The following is a 13562-nucleotide window of genomic DNA, read 5'->3' on the forward strand; positions in this document are numbered from 1 at the left end:
AGGCATGTCTGCAAGGATTGTTTAGAAACTTGATCACTGTATCATGAAAATGATATTGCAAGAGCTGACCTTTCCCTTGGGCACATTCCCATGCTTTGACTAAAATAGAGCATTTGCAGTTCCTCCTTGGACGCTCACGTTCTTTCCGTTTACTCACTTCATATGCTATCCCCTGATCAAATCAACAGCTAAGCTGATTAGCCAGCCAACCAGCTCTACTTTTGCAGTTTGCATTGAACACTCCAAAGGGAAAATTAGAGGGCACCCATGGCTTCAACGATGAGGTAGTAACAGCAAGGTCGATGAGTAGCGAGAGCGCATCAGACACGGCCTCCCCAGCCCCTCCTCCCCGACGGCACCGCGGAGATTGAGCCGCTGCCGCACAGGGAGAGCCAAAGGAGCCGGTCAGGGAGACAGTACTGACACACGTCATTGTACACACAAGGAGTTAGTACGGTCACACTTCATCCTCCATTAACTCTGACATGGGCATGTAAGCGCCTGCTACAGAAAACGGGCGTGTAAAAATCCGCACGAGAATGCAAAGAAAATGGTCAGTAAGGGGTTTGTTAAAAATGGTGCATCTAGTTGGTTAACAAACTGCAGCTCAAAGAAAAAAAATTAATTACTTGGTAAAAATGTCCCAATAATTCCTGGCCAGAAGCTATGTTGCAACAAAGATTAATTTTAAATTACCAATCACCTCCAAGCATGTTCTTACGTCCAGCCAAAGCTATGGCACCTTCATCAGGAAATAATATATTTCAAACATGAGTACATGACTCACGTAGCTAGTTCCATATACATACCCTGGGTGTATACACTACTGCAATTTCAGGCGACAGTGTGATGTTATCCGTTAGTGAAGCTCCATGAATGCTCCATTTATTTATTCAATCAAGGCATTTATATCTTCCCCGTTCTCCCATCATCTATTTCTCACCTGCAAAGACATCAGACAATCAATAATGTAGAAGAGCCATCGTTATTTTTAACTACTTAAGGGCAGCCAGCCATAGGAACATAGCAGGTACTGAACCAAATAATAACAAAGAGATACAAAGGATTTTGAATTTTTAAACCACAATTAGTCTATGAAGAGCATCTATATAGCAAACAAATATGAACTTTCACAACAATAAGGAATGACAAGTAATTACTTTGCTCCCTTAATAGTTGATACTGGTATGCATCCATATGATCTTTCTGAAATTAGTACCTTCAATGGACCAATATTAGTATTATCAGTGGGCCAATATCTACTCCAACATGAAAAACAAATCGTGATGTAAAAAGAGATATACAGCTGGTCCAACTTATTTAAGAGATTAAGAAAGAAAGAAAATCTCCGCAATTAGAGTATATAGCTTGCGTCTGAAGATATGGACATGCTTAGATATTTGTTAAATAAGTAAGCAATATCAAACTTGAGGTATGTATGACTGAAGAAGAAGCAAAACATCTGCATTAAGAATTCAAAGCCAACGAAGGAAATGCAGAGGATCAGACATCTACAATAAGTAGACTGGGGGCCCATATATACCAATGAGTTCTTATGTTCTTCATGGAGCTGAAATCACTCACAAACTCAGTTAAGGAGGGAGATAGAAATGCTAATTACTCTGCCATATGGAAATAGCAATACATGAGAGAGCAGTCACTGGAAAATCTGGGATCCTGATTTATATGCACGAACACTGATGGCCTGACTTACAAGCATGAACAAATAAGGTTAACGTCTGGAGGCTAGGTGATTTATATGCACGTTTGGCTGCCGGTGAGCTACAACTGGTGCGTGCAGTACGCACTGCTTGCCGGTGGCAGCGACGGAGAAGGGGCCATTCAGATTAGATCAGAGGGCTAGGGTTTGTACGGGGAGGAAGCAAAGTTCTTAATTTCCTGATTGGCCAAACAAGCATGTGCTTCAGGAACAATTCAGAATTTTCATTGATTGATAAGCTTCTAATCTTGATAAGAAAATGAGCTGATGTCTACATCAAAAGAAGGGAATAAGAGCAATACTGTGGATATAGCCATCATTTTTATACAGGTAAGATAGGTATCATCTTTCCGGATAAACTCTTCTTATTTAATTACTCATTTAAACATCTCCTAATGTTCCTGGTCATGTAAGCAAATATTAAACCTCATCTCCTTCGAGGGACAAAAAAAATCAATGTTCATTTTCACATTGACTGAGTAAATTTATTGTTCCTGAAAACAATTAAATGCATAATGTAGTTTATGAAAAGATTCCAAATTGTGCTGATCCAATTTTCAGTTTCAAGGAATGGCATATGTATAGCACATAGCCTACGACCTGTGATCATGACATATTTACTTGCCTGACAATGTTAAATAAATTAAAAATTCTGAAGTGCAATGGCACCTTACTCCACACAAAGCGTTTAAGATAACTTCATTTACATAGTAATACAATATTTTTTTGAAGAGGACCATGTCTTCTGAAGGGGAGACATACCTTCTTGACAGCCTTCACATTTTTCCTACATGGCCAGCTACAAAGAATCTCAGGCGCCATATACAGAGTAAGAATTAGCAAAGCTTGCAAGAATAATACTTCTGAATGAAATCTTAGATTCACCACAATTTTCAGCGAGTCAATTGAAGTCTTAAAAATGCTTTTAATTATTCAGGAAAAAATCCTAAACAAAACTTAGGAACAAAGAAGCTAATCTCCAATGTGAATCATTAAAATTGATCTGTCCAGGGACTTGGTCGTTGGAGCATTTGCCCATTCGGCAAGTATATAAATACATCAAGAAATACATGAAGTCGATGCAGGTTTTCTTGAGCTAATCAAGAGGAGGTGCATTCTCTTTGCATTTGGGAGGCCTTTTAGTTGGTTCAACCATGATAGTAACTAAATACATGAGGCCTTAACTCAAGACACGAGTAGGTCATCTAACCTAGAAGTGTCACCCATTGTTGGCCAGGGCAACAATCCTAGAGAATTATTACTTATACGGTGTCCAGGGACAATAATGCAGTACCATGCACTGTAGATATTTGATTCATGGATGCAGTCAACTTACGCATATGGCTTCATCGTCGGATTCAAGGGTGCACGTCCTGGATGGTCGTTGCAAGCTGCGGAGAAAGAAAAGCTCAAATTGGCGTCCGTGAGAAATGAGCGCTAGCATAGTAAGGGGCAGTTTCATTCATTCATCCATCTATTGAGTGTGGTTCAGTTTTCAGCTAAGAGAGCCAACCAATTTTATTTATGACAACAACTGTAAAAGGACTAAGAATGATAGTTAGATGGGGCAGCGAGGAGAGGAGGAAGGCTAATGGATTCTCACCGACGCCGCAATAGACGCTAAACAGAATAATAACTCCCAAGCTTATCATTAGGTCAACCTCGCCGTCATCATCGGGACCACACCACTACCTCAGCACAACCTGGTCCTTTGATTGAAATTACAACTTTCTTCACCATTTGTTTCATTCATCAAGAGGATTTCCCTACAATTGGAAGAAAACATGCCATTATGCAAACTTCTTAGCACAAAAGTACGTGAATAAGCTTAGCAAATACTACCTCAAAACATAATCCTCATAGTAATTCTTCCTGGTCATAAAGAAATTACTTGTGAATATAATTAGATTATCATACGTTCGATATAAGAAAACACTTTCAGCTTCACATGGGTCAAGTATCTTACTGCTACCTATCATTGTATGATGCTTTAGTTCCAAAAACTCACATGAATCAACTCGATGCCTTTCTTTGAAATAAGAAGAATGTCGCTCCTTATTTTTGCCATTGTTTTCGCTGCTATACTTGCTATTCTCGTTGATGTACAACAAGAACACACATAGTGCAAAGCCCTTTCGTATTGACATGAAAAGGCCGATAGTTCTATGGTGGCATATATACAATAGCTTTACTCGTACAACCGTACATGCCCTAAATATAGTAGAATGCTTTCAGACTTAAGCACGTGAAGAAAAAACAAACTTACGATAGTGATGGAGGTCGTTGCTTGATGCAGTGGCCACACACGCGCTGCTTGAGGGCTCATGGCGCACAGTGACTTGGACCCCAAAGGCCACGGCCTTGGATCTGTCAGGAGGAGGTCACGAATTGCTGCTGAGGACATACTGACGGGGGAGAGGCAAGGCCGCTCATGCTGCCCACAACGCGACCACGCCCTGCCCCGGGGTTCCGCGTCGGCAGCGGCAGTGGCGGTGTCGACCCACAACCACTCGCTGACCTGTGGTTCAGCGATGGCGGCCTCTGAGGTTGGATGCTGGAGGCTGGGAAGCCTGGTTCCGCGTTGGTGGCGGTGGCGACGGCGTCATCCCACAGCCACGACCTAGGAAAAAGATCGGGGAAGGATAGGATCGAGAGATTGGTCGGATCCGCGATGCCCCAGCAGGTCCACCCCATCAACGACGCGATCGCCCCTCTCCCATCCTCGGTGCCCGCAACACGAGTTGGTGGCTAGGGTTAGCCACAGGGGCGCGCGCAGGGGGGGACGGCGAGGAGGTGCTGGGGATCAATGGGGGAGACAGGGTGGAGCCGCGCTGGTGGCGGCCGACGCGAGGGGCGGATGGCGTCGGTTGGAATCGGAGGCGGGGGCGGGGCAGGGCGGCGGCGGCAGGTCCTGGCAGGAAGGTGGGAGAAGGGATCGACTGCGTCTTTTTTCGGCGACGACTCGTGCGGGCAATTGCATCGAGGGCACGAGGGTGCGAACGCCTGGCTAATTTTCGTAAAACCAACGGAGAGGAGTTGGTGGACGGTACCGAAAAAAATCTACCAAGATTAACCTACGAAAAAACCCGGACGAAAGTGATGGGACGAAAATTGACCGGCGGAGACTACCAACTGCTCCATTAGAAGTAGAAATAACCTACGAAAAAAATCAAACAAAAGTGATGGGACAAAAATTGACCGGCGAAGACTACCCACTGCTCCATTAGAAGTAGAGATTCTCCCCCATCGTGTGAAGTGTGAGGGGAAATCATAACCCCAGAGCCCAAAACTGACATGGCGCCCTCGCGCCGCCGCGCGCGGTCGAGCGAGCCGGCGGCGGACCTGCTGACCTCCCTGCCGCCGCCCCTGCTCGACAGCATCCTCACCCGCCTCGGCCTCCGCGACGCCGTCCGCACCTCCGCGCTCTCTCGCGCCTGGCGCCGCCGTTGGGTGGACCTCCCCTGCCTCTCCCTCGGCCTCATCGGCAAGGGTGGCATACCCGCGGTGGCCGTCGACAGCGTTCTCCTTCGCTACCCCGGCAACATCTCGAATTTCTCCATCCATTCCCTCGACAAGCACTCCGTCCGCCGCGTCGACGACTGGCTCATCGCCCTGTGCAACCGCGGCGTCAGGTCCATCGACCTCCAGGCCCAAGGCTTGGCCATTCATTCTTCTGTCTTCTTATGCACGAGTCTCGTGTGCCTGGAGCTGCACTTGTGCTCGATACCTCCTCTCCCCGTGGAATTCACTGGCTTCCCCGTGCTCAAGCAGCTCAAACTCATGGTCGTCAAATTCCCTCCGAATGGGGAGATCCAACTGGAGGCAATTATCAACGCGTCACCCTTGCTTGATACCCTGACTCTTTCCTATGTCGATACACGCAGCGAGGCCTTGCCCGGTTGGGTGATTGGGGGGGGGCCAATCTCCGGAGCCTAACTATCGTTTCCAATGATAATCATGGCTGGCAAGTCGCCGAGCTACCAAATCTCCACGAAGCCACCATCAATTTGGAATACTGTGATAACTTTAGTGATTTCGGAGGACTTCTTGCTGGGCTTGCTCAAGCTCGGAAGCTCACTCTAAATAAGTGCTACCCATCTGTACTTTTCTTTCTACCTCTTATATCGATTGTCGGTAATTGCTGTCACTCGAAATAGATAACTAACCGAGCTGATAGATACTAGGCAATAGGGGGTATAATCTGTAAATCTGGGTCCTGGGTTTGTGCCTCGTAAGTTGTTTCACACATCGAAGGGGGCAGGGATCCTGTGGAGTTGGGATGAATCTGGCTTATATGCAACTATGTTCCCCTTCCTATTCATTTATTCAATAACTGTGCACTTATTCATAAGATAGTACTTTAATGTTATGTACGAAATGCCTTTTCTGGGAATCATTTGTAACCGTTTCAAATGTTTATTTTGGTCCACACAAAAATAAATGTAAAAAATAAACTTTATATAACATCAGGCAACAGAAGTTGAATATGTAAATCTGGGTACTGGGTGGTGTTTTACACTTCTTAGGGTTAGGGAGCCTGTAGAGTTGGGATTAATCTGGCTTATGTGTGACTGTTTCCCAGTGTTTCTAGGACTGTGCACTTACATTCAGAACATACTGTAACGTTATGTGCGAAATGCCTTTTCCAGCAAGCATTTGTAATAGTTTTAAATGCTTTCTCTGCTCCGCACAACGAGATGAGTAAAAATAAACTCTCTATTGTGTTGTTGTTCGTGTTAAGTGGCGATCCGAATAATATTCTAATCAAATAGTGACGTTCGGATTATTAAGGCACTGTAGCGTTTCTAACATTTGTAGCCTGCTCATTTTCCGCAGGGGTGTGAATTCTTTTGTTCTAAACAGAGATACTCAGTGCTTCCAATTTGTTCAAAATGTTCTTGCAATTTTAGCATTACGAGCAATGCATAAATTATATCAATGGTGGAATAGTTATCATTTGCATTTGCATTAAGTTTTGTATCTTAACATTTGTTTTGTACAGTTCACAGAGGATCATATCCTGGAAACACTTCCATGCACCTTTGACAACTTAAAGAGTTTAACCCTCTGGACTCACTTTGAGGAAATGCCTACCATTTTGTCAACCTTTTGCATGTTGAGGAATGCTCCTAACCTTGAAGAACTTGATATAATGGTACAAACTAAACACACTGCCTTGTATGTTTATCCTACATATGTTGTTTTGGAGGTTGGCATGCTACTCGTGTGATTTATACGTTTGGTTTGTTTTTCAAGATTGATGTTTTTTCGGATGAGGAAAATGAAGCAAATGGGGAGTTTCAGAATGCACAATGGACCGACGACATGTGTCCCAACCTTCAAGTTGTGCGATTGATGGGTGTTCTCTGTTCGTCAAATGAAATGTGTTTTATACAGCTTCTTTTATCTAAAGCTACAGCTCTTCGCATGATGTCTATTACTCTTGGTTACGGAAGCTTAAAGTCTAGTGAGGATGCACTGCGCGAACTGATAACATATAGAAGAGCTTCACCCCATGCTCAAATTTTCTTCGACAAGGAGCCTTAAACTTCAGCTATCAAATGTACGTACCATGTATTATTATTGGATAATTTGTGGAGTACTCCCTCTGTAAAGAAATATAAGAGCGTTTAGATCACTACTTATATTTCTTTACGGAGGGAGTACCTAGTAAGGCCCCGCTTGGCATCGGTGTATTTTTATACACCTGTATTTATTTTACAGGTGTATAATACCGGCCACACTTGATTTTCAACTGGAAAGAGAAACGACCGATGGAGGTATCAGGTATGTATATTTTACAGGGGTATGGCGCTGTGAAAGGCCAATCCAATCAGGGCCTAAATTCATATTTCAGTTAGCCCTTGTGGCACTTTACATTAGATGCTACTCCCTCCGATCCAAAATAAGTGTTGTGGTTTTAGTTCAATTTTTTCCTAAAACAACGACACTTATTTTGTATCGGAGGGAGTACTACCCTTTTCTATACCTGAGAGGATGGTATTGATACTTAGGAGGGAGGGAGAGATTACAAGATCAGGGTAATGAGGATAGTAGTGTGAGGATTGTGGTTGAAAGTTGAAGGGATATGAACAAGGGAAACTACATGTTAATTGTAGTGATTTCTGGATATTCTGTCCAAGGTTTTCTTTGCAGATCATGCTCCCTTTTTTTTTCTTTACAAGAGAACTGGAATTGTTAATGACACGAGAACACAGTGGACTAGATGTCTCTGTGCCTCTCTTTTATGCTGGGGTGATGTTTTTGTGCCTTGACATGCATTTCGAATACAAGACACACAGATAGGCAGTGAAAGCATTGTTCTGAAGTCATGTGGGTGTATTGCATACAAAAAATAAAGAAAACTTGGTAGTGATCCAACATCTGGTTGGCTAGAGTTCAGATTGAGTGTTAAAGCTTCATGCTTCATGCTTCACAAAATGTGTTACTCATGCTGCTACATTGTTATTATTATTGTTTCTAATATAGTTTTGTGGTTTTGTAGTGATGCCTTGCATTCGATATCATATGATTTACATCTTGTAATTATTTGGATAAGGCCACAAAGTGACCGTTTGCTCTCCTTTTGCAGGCAAATAGGGTGCATTTCTGGGCATGTGCAGACGACATTCATGTTGCTTCGCCTGTTTAAGATGTTGTCATTTTCATCTCCATCATTCGGGTCACTTGAAGAGAACAGAAATATCGGGTCATGTTCAGTTACCAGCATTCCGGACTCGCAGGGAGGTAGCTAATGTTCCTTTTAAATGTAGCTAATGTTAAGGAGAACAATGGTTCCCAGGGGCACAAGTGAAATGACACTGCCGGGAAGGCAGGTGCACCAACCGTGGCTTCACGGAATTGAACAATCCCCGGCATGAGCTGATCCATGGAGGTTGGCTCTCATGTCTCATCGGCACCATAGCGACTTTGTGAGTGGCAATTAATTGATAAGAGTACGTGTGCTAGAATAGCATAGTCCGTGTTGACCTACGCTCAGCTGAATCGTTGATTCGTGGATAAGTGTACGCTCACACAGAGTACATATCAGTTTTTAAGTCGCCTATCCATCATTGATATCCAGGAATCGTGCGTGCCATACGCGTAGATGGTGGTTGGCGGAGGGCTACCATACGACAAACTGCACAACTAGATCAGGTTTTTTCTGCCGAGAGCTACTCAGATGTTCAAACACGATGAAATTTGTTCAAACACGATGAAATTTGGCATGGAGTATTTGTTTTTGAATTTGCTCTTCACCGGGAGCAGATGAGCCTGGGTTCAGATTTGAATATTCGTTTTTTCCCTTGTTACTCTTGTGCACCTTACGATATGCACCCAACCACCTTACGATATGCACCCAACAACTCGTAGCCTTCTTCGTCCTCCAGCAGAGCCGCGTCATCCCCCTCACTAGTGACGCTGAGGTTGTCCATGGTGTCCCCATGCAGTGTCTAATCCGAGCGACACTCAAAACGAAAAGGCCTCTCGCTTGTGCCTACAAACCCTAGGCCTCACCTGGGTCGGTGACACCACGACCAGCCGTGTCAGTCTTAGTATTCGGCGAGGTCCTGGCTTGGCATTGCGAAGGATGCCACGGCTGGTCGCGACGCTGCCCTTCTCAGCCTTGCTGCCTTCTCCACATAATTGACTAAGAGCAACTTTAGCACACCCGCATCCCGTCCCGGCCCGCAAAATAACCGCCAAATTACGGGTCGGGTGGGAAAACATGCCCGATCAGATCCCGCATCCCGCCCCAGCCCGTAAAAATTTTTGCGGGGCGCGGCAAATCTTCTCCCTCAACCTCTATCTTCATGGGTTGGAAGCCCGACCCGAGCTGAACCCCTATCCGCAACGAGATTTGGTGGGAGGGACATTTTCGCGCGCCCTTTCCCGCTACCCCCACCCTCCATCACCATTGCCCCGCCTCCGCACGCTCCGGTGCTTCCTCCCCGACCGTCCCTCGCCGCCATGGACGACCCCATGCTGTCCCCCGTCGAGGTCGCGCATGCTCCTTCCCCAGGGGCGGATCTCGTTGCCGGCCATGTTGGCCCTGCCGCCGTCGCCCAAGAAAACGCCGCGCCTGCCCGCAAGCGGCAGGGCAACATGGTCGTGCAGGGCCAGAATCCGGCTGCCCCCACCGCGATGGTCCGCGCTCCGGGCGCCAACGCGGCAGCGCGATCCTGGCCGGCGGTGGAGAAGGTCGGCAAGGTCGCGTGCGTAAAGCGGAGGAAGATTCCGGCTACAAAGAAGCCACCTTCTTCATCGTCTCACTCCATCCCCCCCCGCAAGGACGTGCTCCGGCGATGCCGTTCAACGGTGCCGCTCCCCCGCAAGTGAGGTGTTTGACGAAATGGCCGGAAGGTATGCGTCTTCGGTCATGGCCATTTCCTTTCATTTTTCGCCATTATCCTCGATAGCTCGTGACTTGTTATTGTTCGCTATAGCGGTGGTTCAAACAATGCAACAACCGAGTTCGTGAACTTGTTGGACACGAACGCGGTTGACATTGATCAAGCCTCGTTCGCCGCATTCGACTACAATGAAACGGAGGGCGGCATGGATGATCATGGTTCTGAGGATGAATTGAAGGAGATTGATACGTCTCCAACGTATCTATATTTTTTGATTGCTCCATGCTATATTATCTTCTGTTTTGGACATTATTGGGCTTTATTATTCACTTTTATATTATTTTTGGGACTAACCTATTAACTGGAGGCCCAGCCCAGAATTGTTGTTTTTTTTGCCTATTTTAGGGTTTCAAAGAAAAGGAATATCAAACGGAGTCCAAATGGAATGAAACCTTCGGGAACGTGATTTTTGGAACGAACAAGATCCAAGAGACTTGGACCCTACGTCAAGCAACCAACAGGGAGGCCACGAGGTAGGGGACGCGCCCTCCACCCTCGTGGGCCCCCTTTGCTCCAACGACGTACTAATTCCTCCTATATATACCTACGTACCCCCAAACGATCAGATACGGAGCCAAAACCCTAATTCCACCGCCGTAACTTTCTGTATCCACGAGATCCCATCTTGGGGCCTGTTCCGGAGCTCCGCCGGAGGGGGCATCGATCATGGAGGGCTTCTACATCAACACCATAGCCTCTCCGATGAAGTGTGAGTAGTTCACCTCAGACCTTCGGGTCCATAGTTATTAGCTAGATGGCTTCTTCTCTCTTTTTGGATCTCAATACAAAGTTCTCCCCCTCTCTTGTGGAGATCTATTCGATGTAATCTTCTTTTTGCGGTGTGTTTGTTGAGACCGATGAATTATGGGTTTATGATCAAGTTTATCTATGAACAATATTTGAATTTTCTCTGAATTCTTTTATGTATGATTAGTTATCTTTGCAAGTCTCTTCGAATTATCAGTTTGGTTTGGCCTACTAGATTGATCTTTCTTGCAATGGGAGAAGTGCTTAGCTTTGGGTTCAATCTTGCGGTGTTCTTTCCCAGTGACAATAGGGGCAGCAAGGCACGTATTATATTGTTGCCATCGAGGATAACAAGATGGGGTTTTCATCATATTGCATGAGTTTATCCTTCTACATCATGTCATCTTGCTTAAGGCGTTACTCTGTTCTTATGAACTTAATACTCTAGATGCATGTTGGATAGCGGTCGATGTGTGGAGTAATAGTAGTAGATGCAGGTAGGAGTCGGTCTACTTGTCTCGGACGTGATGCCTATATACATGATCATACCTAGCTAGATATTCTCATAACTATGCTCAATTCTGTCAATTGCTCAAGAGTAATTTGTTCACCCACCGTAAAATACTTATGCTCTTGAGAGAAGCCACTAGTGAAACCTATGCCCCCCGGGTCTATCTTCATCATATTAATCTTCCAACACTTTGATTTTATTTTACTTTGCATCTTTATCATAAAAATACCAAAAATATTATCTTATCATATCTATCAGATCTCACTCTCGTAAGTGACCGTGTAGGGATTGACAACCCCTTATCGCGTTGGTTGCGAGGATTTATTTGTTTTGTGTAGGTGCGAGGGACTCGCGCGTAGCCTCCTACTGGATTGATACCTTGGTTCTCAAAAACTGAGGGAAATACTTACGCTACTTTGCTGCACCACCCTTTCCTCTTCAAGGGAAAACCAACGCAAGTGCTCAAGAGGTAGCGAGAAGGATTTTTGGCGCCGTTGCCGGTGAGGTCTACGCAAAAGCCAACATACCAAGTACCCATCACAAACCCTTATCTCCCGAATTACATTATTTGCCATTTGCTCTCCTTTTCCTCTCCCCCACTTCACCCTTGCCATTTTATTCGCCCTCTCTCTCTCTATCCTCCTTCTCTTTCTCTATTTGCCTCTTTTTCGTTCGTTCCTCGTTTGCTTGTGTGTTGGATTGCTTGCTTGTCATGATGGCTCAAGATAACACTAAATTATGTGACTTTACCAATACCAACAATAATGATTTTATTAGCACTCCGATTGCTCCTCTTACCGATGTTGAATCTTGTGAAATTAATGCTGCCTTGCTGAATCTTGTCATGAAAGATCCGTTTTTCGACCTTTCTAGTGAAGATGCCGCTACCCATCTAAATAGCTTCGTTGATTTGTGTGATATGCAAAATAAGAAAGATGTGGACAATGATATTGTTAAATTAAAGCTATTTCCTTTTTCGCTTAGAGATCGTGCTAAAGCTTGGTTTTCGTCTTTACCTAAAAATAGTATTGATTTGTGGAATAAGTGCAAAGATGCTTTTATCTCTAAGTATTTTCCTCCCACTAAGATCATCTCTTTTAGAAACGATATTATGAATTTTAAGCAACTTGATCATGAACATGTTGCACAAGCTTGGAAGAGGATGAAATTAATGATATGTAATTGCCCAACACATGGTTTGAATTTGTGGATGATTATACAAAATTTTTATGCTGGATTAAATTTTGCTTCTAGAAATCTTTTAGATTCAGCCGCAGGAGGAATTTTTATGGAAATCACTTTAGGAGAAGCTACTAAACTCCTAGATAATATTATGGTTAATTATTCTCAATGGCACACTGAAAGATCTACTAATAAAAAAGTGCATGCGATAGAAGAAATTAATGTTTTGAGTGGAAAGATGGATGAACTTATGAAATTATTTGCTAATAAAAGTGTTTATTCTGATCCTAATGATATGTCTTTGTCTATTTTGATTGAGAATAATAATGAATCTATGGATGTGAATTTTTTTGGTAGGAACAATTTTGGTAACAACACGTATAGAGGAAACTTTAATCCTAGGCCTTATCCTAGTAATTCCTCCAATAATTATGGTAATTCCTACAACAATTCTTATGAAAATTTTAATAAGATGCCCTCTGATTTTGAATCTGATATTAAAGAATTTATTACTTCACAAAAGAATTTCAATGCTTTGATTGAAGAAAAATTGCTTAAGATTGATGAGTTGGCTAGGAACGTTGATAGAATTTCTCTTGATGTTGATTTTTTGAAACTTAGATCTATTTCTCCTAAGCATGATATTAATGAGTCTCTCACATCCATGAGAATTTCCATTGATGAGTGCAAAGAAAGAACCGCTAGGATGCGTGCTAAGAAAGACTCCTTTATAAGAGCGTGTTCTTCTAGTTTCCATGATAATAAAGATGAAGATCTAAAAGTTATTGATGTTTCCCCTATTAAATTTTTGTTTTGTAATATGAATCTTGATAATGATGGGACTGAATATGATCCATCTTTACCTAGAAGGCGTTCCAAAAATTCGGAGTTTTTAGATCTTGATGCTAAATTTGATAAAAGTGGGATTGAAGAGATCAAAACTCTAGATGTTGATGAACCTACTATTTTGGATTTCAAAGAATTTAAT

The 13562-nt window shown here is 43.8% G+C and overlaps 1 pseudogene across 1 annotated transcript; it reads left to right on the plus strand.

Moving 5' to 3' along the window:
- The first annotated feature begins 4988 nt into the window (after positions 1 to 4988).
- Positions 4989 to 8966, plus strand: LOC125556090 (F-box/FBD/LRR-repeat protein At1g13570-like; annotated as a pseudogene). Its single transcript, XR_015604784.1, has 5 exons — positions 4989 to 5850; positions 6732 to 6875; positions 6977 to 7283; positions 7445 to 7507; positions 8313 to 8966. The product of XR_015604784.1 is annotated as an F-box/FBD/LRR-repeat protein At1g13570-like (transcript).
- The last annotated feature ends 4596 nt before the right edge of the window (positions 8967 to 13562 follow it).

Source organism: Triticum urartu, chromosome 5A, assembly GCF_056163025.1.
Source record: "Triticum urartu cultivar PI428250 chromosome 5A, HENAU_Tu73, whole genome shotgun sequence".
NCBI classification, from domain to species: domain Eukaryota; kingdom Viridiplantae; phylum Streptophyta; class Magnoliopsida; order Poales; family Poaceae; genus Triticum; species Triticum urartu.